General features: G+C 41.3%; 1 protein-coding gene across 2 annotated transcripts in view; it reads left to right on the top strand.

Moving 5' to 3' along the window:
• Window positions 1-1,821: 1,821 nt before the first annotated feature.
• RNF2 (ring finger protein 2) overlaps window positions 1,822-19,481 on the top strand; it is a 38,087-nt gene continuing 20,427 nt past the window's right edge. The window contains exon 1 of one of the 2 annotated variants that reach the window (XM_043485157.1): window positions 1,822-2,094. The gene's annotated coding sequence lies outside the window, so the exon portion shown is untranslated. Of the gene's footprint in view, window positions 2,095-2,459; window positions 2,568-19,481 lie in introns of those variants that run through there. The other variant, XM_043485158.1, reaches the window with a different exon arrangement.

Here is a 19,481-nt window from a genome sequence, read left to right as displayed (position 1 = left end):
TAGAGTGACTGGAATAGAATAAGTCCGTTTCACAAGAAGCATGAACAGGCAATAAACTTTTGGTGTGCTAGGCACGAAGATTTGGGAGATGATATGTCTGCTACTGTACCGTAACATAGCCTTTCCTGATGAATGTAGTCAGGGGACATCCATAACACTCTCAGTCCAAGTTTTTGAGAAAGAGATAAAATAGATAATACCAGCTCCATTAATGTGTCAGCAGTGTCTTTCAAATTAAGGATGCTAGCCTGAGGTCTAGCTTATTAATCGCATTTAATCCAGATATCCCATAACTTTTCCATTTTTCTACTAACTCTCTTGTCAATCTTTTAAAAGTACTATTTTAGCTTTTATCCATAAAATTCCTGTTTTTTTTTACAAATAGTTTTTTCTCAAAATCATAACCTCATATGCATTTTCACTAGAGTAAAACGTTCTGAATTATGAACAGCATTAATGCGATGACACATGCAGTTGTGAACAAAGAAGGGAGACACTTCTGCAACTGAATTCTCTGTAGAAAGTGAACCCTTCCAGGAAGGGAGAAGCAGGAGCATTCCTGATTTTCTTTTCTTTTTTTTTTGTTCCACATTGGAAAAACCCTTAACCTTGAAGGGCTTATAGCGTCTGAGAATTGTCATTTCTTATTTAAAGCCTTAGATAGTAAGGGAAAGTTTTAAGTCCCTGGTTTTGCTCTTGCTGATCTTAATGGATTGTTAGGTAGGGCAAATGATGTGTTGCCTTAAATATTTTAACGCCTGTCTTCTTTCTACCTATCCAAAGCTATCCCTCACAGTCCTACTCAACTCTGAGCTCCTCAGGAAATCTCCGCTAACACACCAGCTAGAATCGAGCCTTTTCTCTCCCAAAATCTTACGTAACTTCATATCATTTACTTGGCATTGCTTGTAGAGTTTAGAGAGTTCAAAAGATAGAAAGGATCTAAGAATCATTCAACACACTCCTCTCATTCTGCAAATGAGGAAAGTAAAGTCCAGGACAATTATGTACTTTAGTTAAGTCACACAGTTAGAGGCACATTGGAGGCTATAAACCTAGTTTGCCCAATTCTCAGTGCGTTCCCTTTGTGTCCCAAATGCCTTCCGTTTGCTACCTGAAATTGTTGGTTATTTTTCAAGAGAACAGATCATCTCACCAATAGTACATCTTGTGATCAGGAACTCTTTCAGTTACTTCAGCTTGTAGCTTAATGTATTCACATTTCATATACTTGGTGGTAGACTGTGTTTTAGGTAACGACTACATCTATTACATCTACCACTTATTCTCAAACTCAGAAGCTAATACTGGGAGGGGCGGAGGAAGGATTGCAACAGCCGCAAGGTAAGTAAGTAAACCGATGAGAACCAGGAGTACGCTTACAGACGTCCAAGAATATACGCTTAGCACTGAAGGTCGTTTTCCTTGGAACTGGGTCTTGCTGGTTCACTCTGCAAGGACGGAAAGTGTGTGTGAGCGTTGCCGTGGGGTGGGGGGAGGCCGAGTGCCGAAGTTCAGGTGAACTTCTAGAGGTGAAAGCCTGACGAGGACGTCTACCGGGTGGATGGGTGGCAGTCGCGGGCGAGAGCAGGAGTCCGACCGCGAACCCCAGCAGCGGGCCAGGGAGGCGCGGTGAGGGGCGCACGCAGGGGCAGGAGAGCTCAGCAGACAGAACGGCGAGGACGAGGTGGCGCCGCCGTCATCCGGGCGTTGCCCGGGGGCCGCGTCGCCCCGCGGAGGGCGCCGGGGGGCGGAGCCGGGCGGCCCGGGGCGGGGCGGCGGCTCGGGCCCTCCCGGCAGCACGCGGCGGCGCCCCCTCCCCTCGCGCCGCGGGCCTCCCCGCGCCGTGCACGTCCCCGTCCCGCGCCTCCGCCCCCTCGCCCGCCCGCCCGCTCGCTCCTTCCCGCCCTCCCCGCCGCGCCGGCCAAGCCGGCTTCCCCTCGGTCTCTCATGAATATTGAGCGGCCCCTGTTGTATTTCCCGAGCTCCATTGCGGAAGCCGAGGCTCGCCATATTGTGCGGCGGCGCCGGCGGCTTGTGCCCGAGTCTCGCTCCGGACGCGGCCCGCGGAGCCCCGGGGTGGGGCAGGAGCCGGTGAGGCGAGGGACGCGCGAGGAGGAGAGGGGGCGCGGGCGCGGCGGGCTCGGCCGTGCGTCAGCTCGGCGGGGCTGCGGGCCGCTGACGGCCGCGCCGGGGCTGGAGCTGAGGGGGGGCGGGTGTGTGTATCCGCGGGGGTGTGAGCGGAGATGGCGCCGCCGCCCCCGGCCGCTCTCGGGGCGGGGACGGCGGGGGAAGGCGGCTTCTCATTGTTCCCGTTTCTTCGAGGGTCTTGGCGGGGGTGGGAGTCCGGCTTAAGGAGGACCCCCCGTGGGCGAAGCTCGGGGATTCCTTCCTTCGTGCGAGCCGCTCGCGCTGCGCGGAGGCCGGGGCTGCGCTGCGGCGCCCCGTCGCCTCCCCGAGCCGGGGGGCCCCCCAGCCTCTCCGCGGCCCCTCTCCGGAGACGAACCGCGTGGAATGCAGGGTTTTCCCCCTCGGGCTTCCCCCCTCGCGCCCCGGGGGTGTGTGTGGTGTGTGTGTCCGCGCTGTGAGGGTGGGGTAGGGGCGCTTTGTGCGCCTAGTCCGCTCTCCCCCCCGGGGTGCTGGAGTCGGGGTTGGCTTGTCGAGGCGCTCCTTGGCGTCGGGGTTCCCTGTAGGCGGCGGGGAGACCCCTCCTGGTGAAAACATTCCTGGAGTGCCGCCTGCCCGCTAGGAGTATCTGTTGCTGCGCTCTCAAACCCGCGGGGGTGCCCCGGAGGAGTCGTGGGGGGAGGGGGCGTCTGGGTTTGTTCCTGATGGAAGCTTCGCATTTTTGAACCCCGTCGCGTACGCCGAGGGCTGTGGCCCCGAGTCCCGCCGGGGAGCCCTCGTTCGGGTTGTCAGGATCGTTTCCCTCCTAGGGAAGTCGTCTCCCTGCGCCCAGAGCCACTGTTAGTGAAAAAAATTGATCTAAAACTTTGAGGTTCCTTCCGATTATTTTGGGGGGACCCGAAGACCAGTTACAGGCTTATCTCCTTGAAAGCTTTTTTGGGTTTCTGCTGCCTGACTCTCCGAAGTTTTAGAGAATGTATGCCTTTAACGTGGTTAAATGGTTTGGGAATGTCAGGTTCCTCGGAGGTGTGTAAAGATTGGTTTGCTGTGAACAGGGTAGGTTTGCATTCGGCCTTCTCGTAATATGCTTTCTTTTAAAAATTAAAAAAAAAAATTGAGACATGATTTCAGTGTTTTAGACTGAGAATTATGTTGAAAACTAATTATGTGTGATTTGCATTGCATAATCTACTTTTGGTAGTTCCACGATGATCAGCTAGAATACTTAGTGTAATTGGCAGACTCTACTTTCCTCACTTGCAAAAGAGTGTAGTTTTTGAATATTTTAATAACTCAGGTTGGTAGTAGAACTTGTGTTTTTAAAGTGGCTATTTCATCCTTCGATTTATCAAGAATTTAAATGGCAGCAATATGACTCTTAGTTATTCCCTTTTCCCCCTAAAATTTCTACTTGTCACCATCAACAGGTATTTTAAAAAAATATTTGTACGTTTAACGTAATTTTAAATAAAACAATGGGTATGTAAGACTTCATTTTCCAAGGCTAGCACAGCAAATATGGCCCCTTACTTTTTCTAAGGATTGGTGATATTTCTTTCAGGTACCTTTGTGGAATACACATTTGAGGTTAATCATAGTAGGTGTGAGAGTGAAATGGAGAATTTATGAAGGACAACTGCCAGAGTAGGCTAGTGGGCTTGAGTATTAGAAAAATATGCTGATGGTTCTCAAATGTGCTGCATAGAAAAATTTTAAATTAGAACCATTAACATAATGTAGACAATGCAGACATTCAACAGACTGAGAATTTTGAGTTTTTCCTCTGCCTGTGTGGAACTCTCAAGACTGCTAGCTCCCAGGTTTGTGAGGAGAGAAATACGGAGCAGATCAGCAAACGTCTTTGGAATTTCATTTGTCTATTACTGACCTTCAGCATGTGGTGTCAGGTATATCTCTTTAATTTGATTTATTCGTGGTTTGTGTTTATATTATGCAGTCTTTGGAGTAAAGGTGATATATGTCTAATGAATAATATATAACCAGATGTTTCAGTGACAGTTTCATTTCTATACATTAGCACAGAAGCATAATTCCTTCCAGCGAGAGAAGTGAGCTAACATTAAAAAGCACTTTATTAAAATCATGGCTGCGTTTCTGGTATGACTTAAAGCATTCAGAATTTTGTATCCACTTGCTTGTTAAATCTGGGGAAACTAGACAATGCATCACAGTTTACAGTTTTTAAAAAAGGGAAAACACTGTAAGATTATATAGACTGCCGGTGGACAGATCAACACTTGATTTTTAATTAGTGTTGTTTGTTATACATGTTGTGGAAGACAGACATTGTTGTCAGACACTAGTTATTTAATTTCCTGTTTTTTTTCCATCTCTGAAAGCTTACATCAATAAGTTATTATAGTAACGTATTGAGTGATTATTTGCTTTGAAATGAGTAGAGCCTGATTTGAGTACAGAGGTACACTAAAACTTACCGTCTGTTCTCTGTAGGTTGAGATATCCTGTCTGTTCCCCTGTCAGATTTTTCATTTTTTTCTACCTAATGGTTCAAACAGATCCTCTGGTGTCCCTTGTTAGGCATAGAGCTTGGTTGATTTTACATAGATACACTGACTGTGGTAACAAAACTTTTGGCAGTTACGTAGCAACTAGTGTTAGGTCCATAGGCAGGAGCTAGGTGATGAGTCCCCGATTTTATAGGTCCTAAGGGGGCGGGTGGCCCACTCTCCATTTTTATGCTGTGTGGAGGAATTCCGGTGGAGATTTCAAGTTTAAATTTTTTTTCATTTCTCTTTTGTCTTATGGTTATTAGGCAGCCGAAGTGGACTAATATATCTGGGCCTAGTGATACTTTTTTTGGATGCTCAGGGGCTATGTAAAGACATTACCAAGAATTCTGAGAAAGATTCTTATGCTTGAATTTGCCTTTTCTCTACTATCTGCCATTTTGTCGTAATTTAAAAAATTCAGTTTATTAAGTACAATAATGAAAAGTTATCTTTGAAATTAACCTCAGATTAAATTGTCTAGTGAGGACATCTTATTAAATGAAGTAGCAAACCATATAAAACTATCAAAGCATTTTGGTCATTTGTTTTCAACAGTTGTATTGATTTGGGGCTCTCCTGCAGGAGGTATTTCTTTCTGTGTCTCTGCTGTAAGCATGGAGTTGTATTTTATGAAGTTTGCTTCTAAAGTCATTATAAATCACATATAATAAAAAATTATACTTGAAATCTCTCAGGATGGGAAGAACATACCAGTAAGTTCAGTTCAGCTTTAGTGTTAGAACAGATTGCTGTTTCTTTTGTTGAACACTAGATGAAGTAAGTAGTCAGCCTGCACTATGGGCCATGTTGAACACAGCAAAAAAAAAAAAAACTTAAATTTAAGAATCACATTCAGCATGTTGTCATGCTCATACTAGGAGAGGCTTGTGGGAACTGAGACCACTGAGGAGTCGCAGATCAGCTGTACTCTCATTTTTTTCCAGGATGCTTGTGCTCTACTGAGAGAACAGTAGTTTAAATTGCAAAAGTTAAGTGATATTTGTGTTGCAGTGTAACACACAAATTTAAAGGGTTTGGCATTATTCTTTCTAAAATATATTTTATGTGTAGGAATAATTTCAAAGTTCCTTTACTTTCCCCTTTAATAAAGCAGCAAGATATCTAAGAGGAGAGCAGTTAGAAGAACAGGGTATTAGTGTCCAATAGATAAAATAGAAAGTTCAATAGGAATTTGAACAGAAGGCATTTAATACAGGGAGATGGTTAGATGAATATAAGAGCAGAAAGAGAACATTATAATAATCAGTCAGAGAGCTCAGAGAAGAGATTCTGTTGGCCTAGTTCTGAACTTTTGAGGTCAGCCTTGTTGAGCTGCTGATTAGGCTAGTTCTGGGGAATACCGAAAGAAGCTGGAGGCTGGAACCAACTGTTGCTGCCAGTGACTAGAAGGAGGTCCCCTCAGCCCTTTTACTGCTTTCTTACCTCCATTGGCAAAGCCTAACACTGACCTCCCCTGGCAGAAGAGTTGGTGAAATACAGTTGCATAGTCTCAGCCCAGCACCACAGAGCAGTCTAGAGTGGTGATTTTGGAGTTGAGAGACAAGGAGTAAATGACCTGGACAAGTAATATAGATTAAAATAATTTAGATAGAGAATCCTGTCCTTACCTCGCCTGTTTAAAAAACATTTATTGATTATCTTCTGTGTGCCAGATCCTCTGCTAGGGATTAGAAATATAAAAGTGAGTTGAATAATGTCTCTGTCCTTGAGGAATTTACAATCTAAGCGGGCATGACAAACTACTGTACAGAGTGTTAAATGCAATAATACGTAAATGGTGCTTTGGGAATCCAAAGGACAAGCAACCTACTTTCCTCTTTTCCCAGCTAAACCTAATGACTGCTGTTTTTGTTTGGTGTCTTGATCAAACCCAAGTTCATTCTGTTTGATGTCCTATGAAAGCAAATTCTCTGAGACGCCTTAATTTTATCATGCAGCTGTTGTCTTTAGTTAAGTATTTCTCTTTGCTTTATTTTTTTAGATTATAAAGACCGTCATTTTCTCTGCACTTATAGCCTAGCTTAGTACTTCACACCTAGAAGATGTTTGAGAAATAGTTATTTTTGCAGTGGATAATGGGGATTAGAGTATTGCTCATCACCTTTGTAGGCATTGTTTCCTCCTTCCAAGGTCATGAGCAAATAGTTTGGCTATAGTGTTATGATTTTATAGGTGTGAGAATTGAAAGCTTAAAATAATTGGTTCATATAAGCTGTGTACTACCAGTAACTGAACTAGAAATAGGACTTTGGATTTTTGATGTGTTATATTCCAGAGCCAGCCATTTTGGTAGGGATTTCGTTTGATGGCTATTAAATAAAATCCTCTTCTACTTCTCTTACTATTTTATAGCCTAATATATGTTCTAAAATTTCCATTATTTCGGGATGGCGGGAGGAAGAAAAGACAAGCCCCTCATTTTATTTCCTAAAAATAAAAGCATTGTGCAGTTTCTTTTTACATTATTCTTTTTAGTTGTCCACTGTTTTCTTTTTTCTACTCCCCGTGTTGATTATGCTGCCTCTGCTAGCTGTTGTAAAACGTGCAGATTTGCATATTTCATTTTGACTTGTTTTTAGAAGTATTCTACTTGTTTCCCCCACCATACACAGACTATGTTGATTTAACTTAAAACCAACTGATTTTTCACTTATAAAAAGATGTATGCCTCTATGCCAGTAATTGCATTAAACCCTCACTATTTATACTATTTACTATATAGAGTCTAATTCAGCCTGGGACCGCTGTCTTGGAAGCCAGCCAAATGTTTTATGGAAGGCTTTCCTGTATTACAGAGGGGTAGTGTTGTGCATGGAAGAAGGCGCTTCAGAATTGAAAGCAAGAGACTTGGTTTCTAGGCCTGGTTCCACTACTAGCAAGCTTCTTGGCCTGTCCATTTTCTTTTCTATAAAAAAAAAAATAATAAAAAAGCTGCAACCCCATTGAACTTGGAGGTTATTTGTAAAGATATAAGAGGTAATGTAGGTAAAAAGGGGTAAACAGCAAAGAGCGTCGTAAATATAAGAGGATGTATGTAAAGAAAGAGAGATTGATCTGTGGCATGGATCTTGAAAGAGAGAGAGAGTGATCTGTGACATGGATCTTGGAAATAGTTGTGTGTCTACTTTCAAGTTTTTGAGTCTCCATGTTTATTTTTATTTTTTGAGTCTCCATATTTAAAAGAACGTTGTTAGAGTGAAAATATGGGGTGTAGGAGGAGTTGTGGATGTCCTGTAACATTACTTTCCCCAAGTCTGGTCAATTGTGTGGTATTCTCAATCTCAAGTAACTGTCTGTCAAGGTCAATGTGCTCCATTAATTTCTTTTCACCAGGACTAAATATCTTATGAGACGATACCTGAAATTTATACACCTAGGACCAAAACTACCACTCCACAGATTGTTTAAATGACAGGGGCCTGAGGGAATAGAAGAAATAGATGCTATTACTATTTTTACTGGAAACTACCTATTTTTGTTTTATTTATGTTGTTTTATAATATCATTTAGAGAAAAATCTCTGTACTTTTAAAAATACATTTAGCAGGATTAGAAATTATATCTGTTGTTTAGTTTTAATGAACTTATCCTCTTATCCTTGATCTTCAAAGTTTTAATTGACATTTGTGAAGAAAACATGCCTTGGTGAATTAGTAGAAAGTTTTTTTTTTTTTTTTAATAGCTTTTTTATTTTTTGTGAGGTACTGTCCTCTAGGAATATTTCCTCTTCTAAATTGTAAAGTAACGGTAACATGTTGAAGATTCTAGGATATTGATAGTTGAGTATTGTCTATTAAGACTAGATTTCTCCGTTACTAGTGATGCTTTTGAACTGTGGTGTTGGAGAAGACTCTTGAGAGTCCCTTGGACTGCAAGGAGATCCAACCAGTCCATCCTAAAGGAGATCAGTCCTGGGTGTTCATTGGAGGGACTGATGCTGAAGCTGAAACTCCAGTACTTTGGCCACCTCACACGAAGAGTTGACTCATTGGAAAAGACCCTGATGCTGGGAGGGATTGGGGGCAGGAGGAGAAGGGGACGACAGAGGATGAGATGGCTGGATGGCATCACCGACTCGATGGGCATGAGTTTGAGTAATCTCCGGGAGTTGGTGATGGAAAGGGAGGCCTGGCGTGTTGCGATTCATGGGGTTGCAAAGAGTCGGACATGACTGAGCGACTGAACTAACTGACTGACTGAATGTTGTAATCGATTATGTTTGTCTTCAGATGTGGGTCTCATTTATTAATTTGAGTTAACCAGTCATAATTTATCATGGTTTAAAAAACAGTGAAGTCGCTCATTCGTGTCTGACTTTTTGCGATCCCATGGACTGTAGCCCACCAGGCCCCTCTGTCCATGGGATTTTTCAGGCAAGAGTACTGGAGTGGGTTGCCATTTCCTTCTCCAGGTGATCTTCCTAACCCAGGGATTGAACCTGGGTTGCCTGCATTGCAAGCAGACGCTTTACCATCTGAGACACCATGGAAACCATAGTTTAGTCTCCTGAAATATTTTTTCCCCACAAGTCTCTATAACTTTTGAAAAACTAATGTTACAGTTTTGTATAATTTAAGTAACATGATTATTAATGTCAATTAATTTTATTCTGAAACCTTTGAAGTTTCGCAGAGTTCATAAGCTGTCATTCACTTCTTAAATGGATTGTTTTTAGTTTTAATTCCTATGTGCAATATGTTGCTCAGTCCTTTTAAAAGTAATTAAGAGCTAAGAATGGGGAAAAATCGATGTTATTAAGTTGTCTTTTTAACCAGTATAATAATTTTCATTTGTCAGTTTATTTAAAAAATTTTTTAATATTGGAAAATTTAAGAACTGGAAAAATCATGTTTTCAGTATTCAATTTTAATTGCTGTTAAATTTCGATGTATTTCCCTTTGGAAATAAATTTTATCTTTGGGCTTTTTAAAACTTTTTTAACTGTTTTAACTGTTGTTTTTTATATAAGTCTAAATTTATGTGTATTTTAAAGTCTGACTTTAGATATAACTAACATTTTCTAATCCATAATCAACTTGGTAACATTTTTGATGATTGATATTTCAAGTGGATGTACCGTGGTGTATTTATCCATTTCCTTGTGGTTGGATTCTAAGGTTCCTTTTAGCTTTGTACTGATGTTGATGGTAGGGAAGTACACCCTTCATTGTGGCAGCCAGATGGAAGTATTTAACAAGTGGCACGTGTTGTCTCCGTAGTTTATGTTTGTAAGAACAAACCTGTTTTTAAAAAAAAAAAAAAAAATTGTAGTTGATTAAGGGCTTTCCTGGTAGTGCAGTGGTAAAGAATTTGCCTGCCAGTGCAGGAGACCCAGGAGACACAGGTTTGATCCCTGGGTCAGGAAGATCCCCTGGAGTAGGAAATTCGAACCCGCTCCAGCATACTTGCTTGAAAAATCCCATGGACAGAGGAGCCTGGCCGCTGTAGTCCGTGGGTCCGCCAAACAGCGGACACGACTGAGCGACTGCGGACAGCGCCCAGCAGCGCGTGGTCGACTCGCAGTGTCCTGTTGTCTTCTGCTGCACAGCGCGGCGTTTCAGTCATGGGCATGCACACATTCGTACCATGCGGCTTGTCACGGGATAGTGAATAGAGTTCCCTGTGCTATGCAGTAGGACCTCCTTGTTTATCCATGCTGTGTATACTAGTTTGCATGTGCTAATCCCAAGTTCCTAGTCGTCCCCTCCCTTATACCGCCCCCCCTTGGCAACCACAGGTCTCTTCGTCACATCTGTTTCTGTATTATCGATAGGTGCATTTGTGTCGTATTGCAGATTACAGATATAAGGGATATTATATGGATCCGTCCTTCTCTTTCTGACTTGACTTCATTTAGTACGAGTCTCTGGGTCTGTCTGTTGCTGCACGTGGCGTTACTGAAGTCCTTTCTGGGGTTGAGTTGTATTCACCTGTATACATGACCGCGTCTTCTTTATCCGTCCATCTGTCAGAGACACTTGGTTTGCTTCTGTGTCTTGGCTGTTGTAAGCAATGCTGCTGTGAATTTAGGGGTGCATGTATCTTTTCAAATTATAGTTTTGTCTGGATATGTGCCCAGGATGGGATTGCTGGATCATATGGCAACTCAATTTTAAGTCTTTTGAGGAACTGCCATACTGTTCTCCATAATGGCTGCACCAGCTTGCATTCTCACCAAGAGTGTAGGAACGTTCCCTTTGCTCTACATCCTCTTCAACATTTGTTGTTTACTTTGATCATGGCCATTCTGGCTGGAGTAAGACAGTGCCTTATATAGTTTGATTTGCGTTTCTTCTAATAATTAGTGATGTTGACTATCTTTTTATATGGTTGTTGGCCGTCTGTATGTCTTCTTTGGAGAAATGTCTATTTCAGTAATTTGCCTATTTTTCAATTGGGTTGTTTGGTTTTTGTTTTTTTGTTGTTGTGGTTGAGCTGGATGAGCTATTTGTATGTTTTGGTAAGTATCAGTCACATCATTTGGAAATACTTTCTGCCATTCCATAGATTGTCTTTTCATTTTGTTTATGGTTTCTTTTGTGGTGCAAAAGCGTGTAAGTTTGATTAGGTCCTGTTTGTCTATTTTTGCTTAGAATAAATGCATCATTGTTGGCAACAGCTTATTGTGTAGTACAGCTGAAGAGAGCTGAGAAAAAGAGAAGGTAACCTGTTTCTTTGTTTCAGATTTGAAACGCTTAGACAGTGTGGGGCAAGTGTTCTTGGCCTCCAGTCCAGATATCTCTTAAGGATCCGTGAATACTCTGAGATTTTGTATGTGTGTTCTTTTGTATTTTTTATCTTTGTATTTTCTCCCCCAAGATAAGAACTCCTAGCTTTCATCAGATTCTCAAGGGGCGTGTAGACGCAGAAAAATTAAGCAAGGGCCATGGACTTACAGGATTTTGTTTAAAAAGTAGAGGTAGAGGGAAAGCTATTTTTAAAAAGTGCCCCAAAACAGTGTTGTATCAAATTAATGTTAGTTTTGCTTTCCACTTACTGTTTAATATAGAATAAATTTTCCTTAGGAGACAATGAGTTTTGCTGCTTTAGCTATTTAGTTATTCTTTATTATAGTATTCTTATGGTTTTCTCTTCTTAATATTGGTTATTTGAAGAACCCACATAAAGATTTTTGAAGGCTAATTGCTAATAAGTAGCTTTACCCTAGTAGACATATATGTATTTATACTTTTATACCTTTTTAATATATACACATTTTAATATATTTTTAGTTGCTAATAAGGAACTCTGCCCTAATGCACATTGAAAATAAGTATGTATTTCCTAAAACATGCTCATTTTATAGATAAAGAGATTAAAAGCTGTATATTGACTTGCTCAAAGTCATGTAGATTTCTAGTATATTTGAGCTATGCCAAATTTTTGCTGCTTTCATGAATCTAGAGATTATGCTAATCTTTAGATGTATTAGAGCTGTAACACATCTTTCTGTCCTTAAAGTTTCTGGTTTCTTTTTTCTTCTAAGACTCCAGCCTTTGAAACTGCAGGCTCTGCTTTTTACCAGTTTTAAACTTTTTTTTGATGCAAGTTGCAGAAACCAGGAGATAAGGGCAGAAGAGAAATCAGTTTACATTTTGAAATTGAATCAGGAACCCACAATGAGAATTGAGGTTTCCTAAATCCCAGTCTGGCTGCTACTGTTTTCCATAGTAGTTGCTTTTCTGCAGGAGAAGATCTACCGTGTGTGCCAAAGCGACACCAGAAACACATTCTTTACTCCTCTGATCTATTGTTTTAAAACTGTTCAAACCAGTGCCTGTTGTATTTTGGTCATAATAGTAGTAGGAGTTGGAAAATGGAGGGAAACCCTCTCCACAGGCTCCTGACAACTCCATGCTGCCTTCTACAATGTTAGCGTTTACGTAGCTGTAATTATAGCACAGGTCTTCCCTGATGGCGCAGTAGTAAAGAACCTGCCTGCCAATACCGGAGATGCAGGAGACCTGGGTTCCATCCTTGGATTGGGAAGGTCCCCTGGAGAAGGAAATGGCAACCCACTCCAGTATTGTTGCCTGGAAAATTCCATGGACAGAGAAGCCTGGCGGGCTACAGTCTGTGGGGTTGCAGAAAAGTCAGACAGTACTGATTGACCAAACAACAACAAATTGTAGCACAACTACAAGTTAGTGGTCTCTTTCATCTCTTTGCTTTATAAGTATTACTAATCATTGCATATAGTATGACTAATTGTTATTTTTAATGATTGAAGAAATTTCCCATTGTTGATGATGCAGCAGATGTGTCTGTGCTGATGGCAGTTTTACTGTTGTAGTAAGAATAATAATTGGTGTGATAGTTAAGGGCATGGCCTTCTTTGTCAAGCAGACCTGAGTTTTGAGTCTTTACTCTGACACTGTGAACTTTAAGCTAGTTGCTTGCTTATTTAGTTATTTGTATTTCAGCTTGACTTATTAAATGAGGGCAATTAATAGTACATGTTTCATTGGGTTGTTAGGATAATCATATAAAGTGATAAATGTTACCTGTTATTATTAATAGTGTTATTTCCTAGGACTGGGATGACTGGGTGAAAGAATATGAATGTTTTGTATCTCTGGAAATGAATTGCCTAGCTGTTTTCTGAAAGGGTTATTCCAGTTGCTGTTGGGAGAATGTGGAGGCATCGGCCTTCAGCTTTCTCTCTTATTTTTCCCAATGTGATTTTTTATTTTCTGTGTCAGTCCCTTTCTACAGCTTATTTTTTCAATGAAGTATGCCCTTGTGAGAAATGTAGACCCTGTTGGTCTATTTTCTGTGATGTAGGGACTGTTGCTCTTATCTCGTGTGTTCTCACTTGCTGAAGTGTGTTCAGCAGCATCTCTGCTCCTTCTGGCAGGAATCTGCACTTGATGGGCATTTCTCCTCCCAAGAAAGGGAGGTGTACCACTTTTCAGAAGTTGTTAAACATCTCTTCTGGCTTGTGGGGTTTTGGACCGAAAGTCATTAGTTGTTAGAAGTCTCTTTTTAGCTTTGGCATCGTTGATAAACATGTAAATTGTAAACGTTCAAGCTTTGCTTCATGCTTCCCTTGTGTTCACATCTCCTTCTCAAGAGATAGAAGTACTGATCTGTTTCTGCCATTAAATCTGCAGATTTTTATTGGGAGCCAACCATGTATGCTGATGACATAGAGCAATAGTCCACAGTCAGTAGTAAGCTCTTTACACACGTCAATAATGTTGCCCTGTTTACAGTTTCCTGGAATCTAGGTAGGGATGTGAAATGAAGTTAGTAGCTCCTCTTGCTCAATTTAAGAACTCAGAATTTTTCTGCTCTGCTCAGGAAATTAACAGTGTACATTTTGTCTCTTGATCGTGAAGCATGGGGAGGATGAAAATTAATCCTTCTCTAAGAATGTGGTTAGTTTGTGGTAGAGTTGGTGCATGTTCGGGGCTGAGAACATAGATTGTGCCCAAGTTTGAGAGCTTAGTAAATCAGTAGTTTGGCAGTAGTTCACTAGATTCAAAAAATTGGATGAAGCAGCTGACTGGGAACCCCTTAGGCAAGCAGAGGTCGATATAGTTTTAGAAGGGTTACAAAATCTAGACCGGCAGATGAGAACCAGGAGCTGAAGTGCAGGTGCAGGCAATGTCTTGTCAGAGGGCCAGACAACTAAGAATTCAGGAAATCAACAAATTGGAAGGTTCTGACCAAACGGAGCAAGGAAGAAAAAAAAATAATACAAGGGAAAAGGCAAAGAAACCCCTCCAGATGTACAGCTTCTGGCACAAGGATACCAGTTCAGAGAAAAATCTATAGCTCATTGTTTAAAACATGTGTGCAAGCGTGCCATTTGGATGTGGAGAAGTATCCATGAGGAAGTGCAGAAAGCCTTGTATGGGACCTGGAATGCTAGATCTGTGTGAACTTTAATACACAATACACCTCTTTTTGATTAGCTTTGAAAAAAAGATCGGAGGAAATGACTGGTGTTGGTTGGTGAAGTTTTCAAGTTGAAAGAAGTTGCTGGAAGTAGAATACCTTCTTAGCCCAAGAGGACGGACTTGGTTGCTCAGTCGAGTCTGACTCCTTGCGACCCTTTGGACTGCAGCCTGCCAAGCTTCTCTGTCCATGGGATTTCCTAGGCGAGAACACTGGATGGATTGCCATTTCCTCCTCCAGGGGATCTTCCTGACTCAGAGATCGAACCTGCATCTCCTGTGTCTCCTGCATAGGCAGGCAGATTCTTTACTGCTGAGCCATTGGGGAAATGACACTGAGGAAAGCCTTTTGATCTATAAAATATTAGAGCTAAGGGGGCTCTTGGTATTACTTAATATAAATTCTTAAATTTACAAGTAAGGAAACTGGATCCTCAGTTAAAATGACTAGCCTTGGTTTACCCCAAAATTGAAAGCAGACCTTCTTTACTATTTGTGTATATTTGTAGAAAATTTGTGGCTACTCTGGTTTCAGTAACCAATCTTCCTATTATGAAATTGTCTCCACCTAGTGGCAACAAGTATATTGCAAGAAGGAGTCCAACCACAGGACAACCGCTGGGGGCCTTTATCCCTCAGGGCTTGTGAGGGAGTCAGCCTGGTGACAGTTGGGTTGCTTTGGAGAGGGGAAGGGGAGAGACGCAACCGTTACTCTGAAGTGAAAGCTTCTGACACTTTTTACATCGTCAGCAGTAAATATAATGCCTGACTCAGGTATAAAGAGTTTACAGATTCCCATAAGGTTATGGAAAATGAAAGTAATGTTGACTATGTAAAAAGTGTGTTAAGCTTTTACTTCAGAGTTTTTCATGTACAACCACATACATATTACATAAGGATATATGTTGTGTGTGTGTGTGTATATACACACACACACATATATATATTTTTTTCCCTTTTCCTATCTTTGTTGTAAGTTAAAAGCATGATAACTTCCATCAGTGGAGAAGAGATGGACTAAACAGTAAATGATATTGGGACAATTAGGGGTGGGTGGAGGGGAAAAGGTCCCAACCTTTGTAAAATGTGAAATTACGGAAGTAGAATTAAGTATGGGTGTATGGTTGATGTTGTTTATAATCTTAGAGTATGGATTAGCTTTCCAAAGAAGCCATAGAGGGAAAGATGAATACATTAAAGATATATAAAAAATAAAATCTGTGGCTTAAAGAAGCCGAAGGCAAAAGGCAACAAACTGGGGGAAATATTTAACAGTCATGACAGGTAAAAGGTTGATTTCCTTAGCAGAAAAGATTCTTACAGATTACCTTTTAAAAAACTAATAGAAATGAATATGAATAAGTAATTGACAGGTCCCCCAAAATGGCCAATAAAGCTATGAAAATGTACTCAGTTTCAGTCATGGTTGAAGCTTGCAAATGAAAACAACAATGAAATATTATTTTCCACCTATCAAACTGGGCAGGCTTTTTAACAAAGTTGCTGATTCTTAATTGGTAGAAGGGTACAGTGGTCTAGCAATTTAGCAGTGTTTGTCTGAATAAAAAAAGTTACCTGCCGTTTGAACCAGTAATTTTGCCTTTAGGAATTTGCCTAGGCAACTTCTTACTGTCAAATATAAAGTCAACAAAACATATATTTAATGAATGGTGAACCATATCTTCATGGGGGGCAGTTTCAGGAACTTGTACCGTTTGGAAATCCCAGAAGTTTCCTTGGATCGCTTAATACTAATCTTTAGGTAGAACAGTGGGCTCTCCACCCTAGCTGTGCCTAAAAACCTTCTGGTTGTCTTTCTACCATACCAAGAGCCCCATAGATGATAATTCATTTAATCTGAAATGGAACCTTGGTATCAGAATTGTGTTAAAGCTCTCTTTGGTTCCTGTATGCACCAAATTTGAGAACTACATCTCTAGATTAAGATTATTTTTCCTGTGAGTGCATCACTTTTCTTCTGGTAGAAGATAAGACTATTGGACAGGTTAACTGAAATTCATATTTTTTTCACTTTGTCCCACTCTCCCTTTGGCCTCCTCTTGATAATTTGGGTTCAGGTGGTATATTAGTTTCCTATTGCTGTGATGATAAGTTACCACAATATGGTGGCTCAAAAAATAACACAACTTTGTCATTTTACAGTTCTGACAGTCAGAAGTTCACAGTGGGTCTTGTGGAATCAAGGTATTGGCAGGGCTCTGTTCCTTCTGGAGGCTCTAGGGGAGAACTCATATTCCTGTTCTTCTTTAGCTTCTAGAAGCTGCTACACCTGCAGCCCTTGGGCTCACAAATTCTTCCTCCGTTGTCAAGCCAGCAGTATAGCATCTTCAGATTTCTTCCTTTGATTTATATCTCTGCCTCCATCACATTGCCGTCTCTTTTTTTAAGGACCCTTCGGATTCTTGTTTAGTTGCTCAGTTGTGTCTCACTTTTTTATGACCCCGTGGGCTGTAGCCCACCAGGCTCTTCTGTCCATGGGATTTCCCAGGCAAGAATACTGGAGTGGGTTGCCGTTTCCTTCTCCAGGGGATCTTCCTGACTTAGGGATCGAATCTGTGTCTCTTGCATTGGCAGGTGGACTCTTTACTGCTGAGTCCCCTGGGAAGCCCACCCCTGTGATTAGTTCAGTTCAGTTGCTGAGTCATGTCCGATTCTTTGTGACCCCATGGACTGCAGCATGCCAGGCTTCCCTGTCCATCACCAACTCCTGGAACTTACTCAGACTCCTGTCCATGGAGTCAGTGATGCCATCCAACCATCTGATCTGTCGTCCCCTTCTCCTGCCTTCAGTCTTTCCTAGCATCAGCATCTTTTCCAATGAATTGGCTGTTTGCATCAGGTGGCCAGAATATTGGAGCTTCAGCATCAGTCCTTCCAATGAATATTCAGGGTTGAATATTTAGAATTAACTCCTTGGTCTCCTTGCTGTTCATGGGACTCCCAGGTGTCTTCTCCAGCATTGCAGCTCGAAACATCTCAGATGGATACACAAAGTGACGGAATGAGAACAAGGCTGCTGCTCATATAACTGGTGTTGGCTGATAATAACCCTTAGTAGATGCATTCTGAAGTCTTGGGGAAAGACTGACTGGGGCAATTTGAAAGTATCTGTAGGGGCTGGGGGACTGAAGAAGTAATGTTGCTGCTGCTGCTAAGTCACTTCAGTCGTGTCCGACTCTGTGTGACCCCATAGACGGCAGCCCACCAGGCTCCCCCATCCCTGGGATTCTCCAGGCAAGAACACTGGAGTGGGTTGCCATTTCCTTCTCCAGCGCATGAAAGTGAAAAGTGAAAGTGAAGTCGCCCAGTCATGTCCAACTCTTAGTGACCCCATGGACTGCAGCCTACCAGGCTCCTCCGTCCATGGGGTTTTCCAGGCAAGAGTACTGGAGTGGGATGCCATTGCCCTCTCCGAGGAGTAATGTTAGAAGAGGTGAAATAGTAATGACAAGTATTGTATAAGAGGGCACAGATTACGCTAAATTATCTAGATCTGCATTTTAAATGCTTTAAAAATATCTTAAAGCATTTATTTTTCCTGTGACAATAACTTAATTTTATATAGAGACCAAAAAATGTTAAGTCTGTTACCAACAGTACTCAGAAACTTAATTAAGACTGGATAATGAAGGTTTGGTAAATCACCGTTGAAAGGTTCCTGCTGTATGTTCCATAGTGTGAAAAGATATAATCCAAATAGGAATTGATTATTTTTTCTTTATAAATAAAGCTGTTGGGTTACTGAAAGTAATTTAGCTTTCTATTCCAGATGTTGAATCCAAAAACAACTTTTCCAATAAAGAACACTTTCTTTGCATTTTTAGAAGCTTACAGAAATCAGTCTCTGTCTTACAGCTGTAGCTTTAGATTAAACTGCTGTGAGTGGTTTTTATGAGGTGATGCTTACTGCAGGCAGTGTTATGATGGCAGTTGGATTGCTTACTCAGAATTTATTATTGCTCCGTAGTTTGCCTAGTCTTGAATAAATTTCTAAACTCTTTTAACACCTGTATCCTGTGAGCAAGCAGTGTTTTAATTAAGGAACAAATTGTTTGCTTGTTTGCATGTTGTATAATGAAATGCATGAGGAAAAGAAAATTGCTAAAGATTGGGAGAGTTAATTTTGATGTGACCTTTATTTACTTTATGTTCGAAGATGGCAATAACCATGGAAGAAAAAGATAAGTTTCTTAATATAGGGGGAAAAAAAGAGTTTCATAGTTTTGTTTCATAGTGGTAGGGATCTCAAGCAAATGAAGAAAGATGCTTTCTAGGAAAATGGGATAATCTAAGTACTTTAAAAGTGATTGTGTTTTCTGATATATGGCTCACAGTTTTTTAAAAAACCTTAAATCATATACAGAATAAAGACGTAAATGTTGGCTGTGAGGGGTTGATTATATAGTTAACTTTTACCTTTGGCAGTCTTGGTAGGCTAAAAAATGGACCCCTGTTCTCCGCCTCCCATCCCCCCCAAAGATATCCACATCCAAACCCCTGAAATCTGTGATGTTACTTTTTTAGAGGGGAGGAGTCTTTGTAGATGTTATTAAGTTAAAGATTTTGATACAAGGAGATTACCCTGGGTTGTCTGGGTGGGTTCTAAATGTTAATTACATGTGTCTTTCTAAGGGAGCGACAGAAAGAGTTTACATTTAGAAGAGGAGGCAGTATGACCACAGAGGCAAAGATTGAAATGATGTGGCCACAGGTCAAGAAACGCCAACAGTTACTCCAAGCTAGAAGAGGCAAGGAACAGAATGTTTCATAAAATCTCTGGAAGAGGCGCAGCCTGCCAACACCTTGATTTTGGCCCTGTGATACCAGTTTAGGATTTGTGGCCTCCAGGACTGAGAGAGAGAAATTTCTGTTGTTGTAA

This window comes from Cervus canadensis, chromosome 13, assembly GCF_019320065.1.
Source record: "Cervus canadensis isolate Bull #8, Minnesota chromosome 13, ASM1932006v1, whole genome shotgun sequence".
Taxonomy (NCBI): domain Eukaryota; kingdom Metazoa; phylum Chordata; class Mammalia; order Artiodactyla; family Cervidae; genus Cervus; species Cervus canadensis.
The sequence above is the reverse complement of the archived record's forward strand: the minus strand, read 5'-3'. Positions and strand labels throughout refer to the sequence as shown.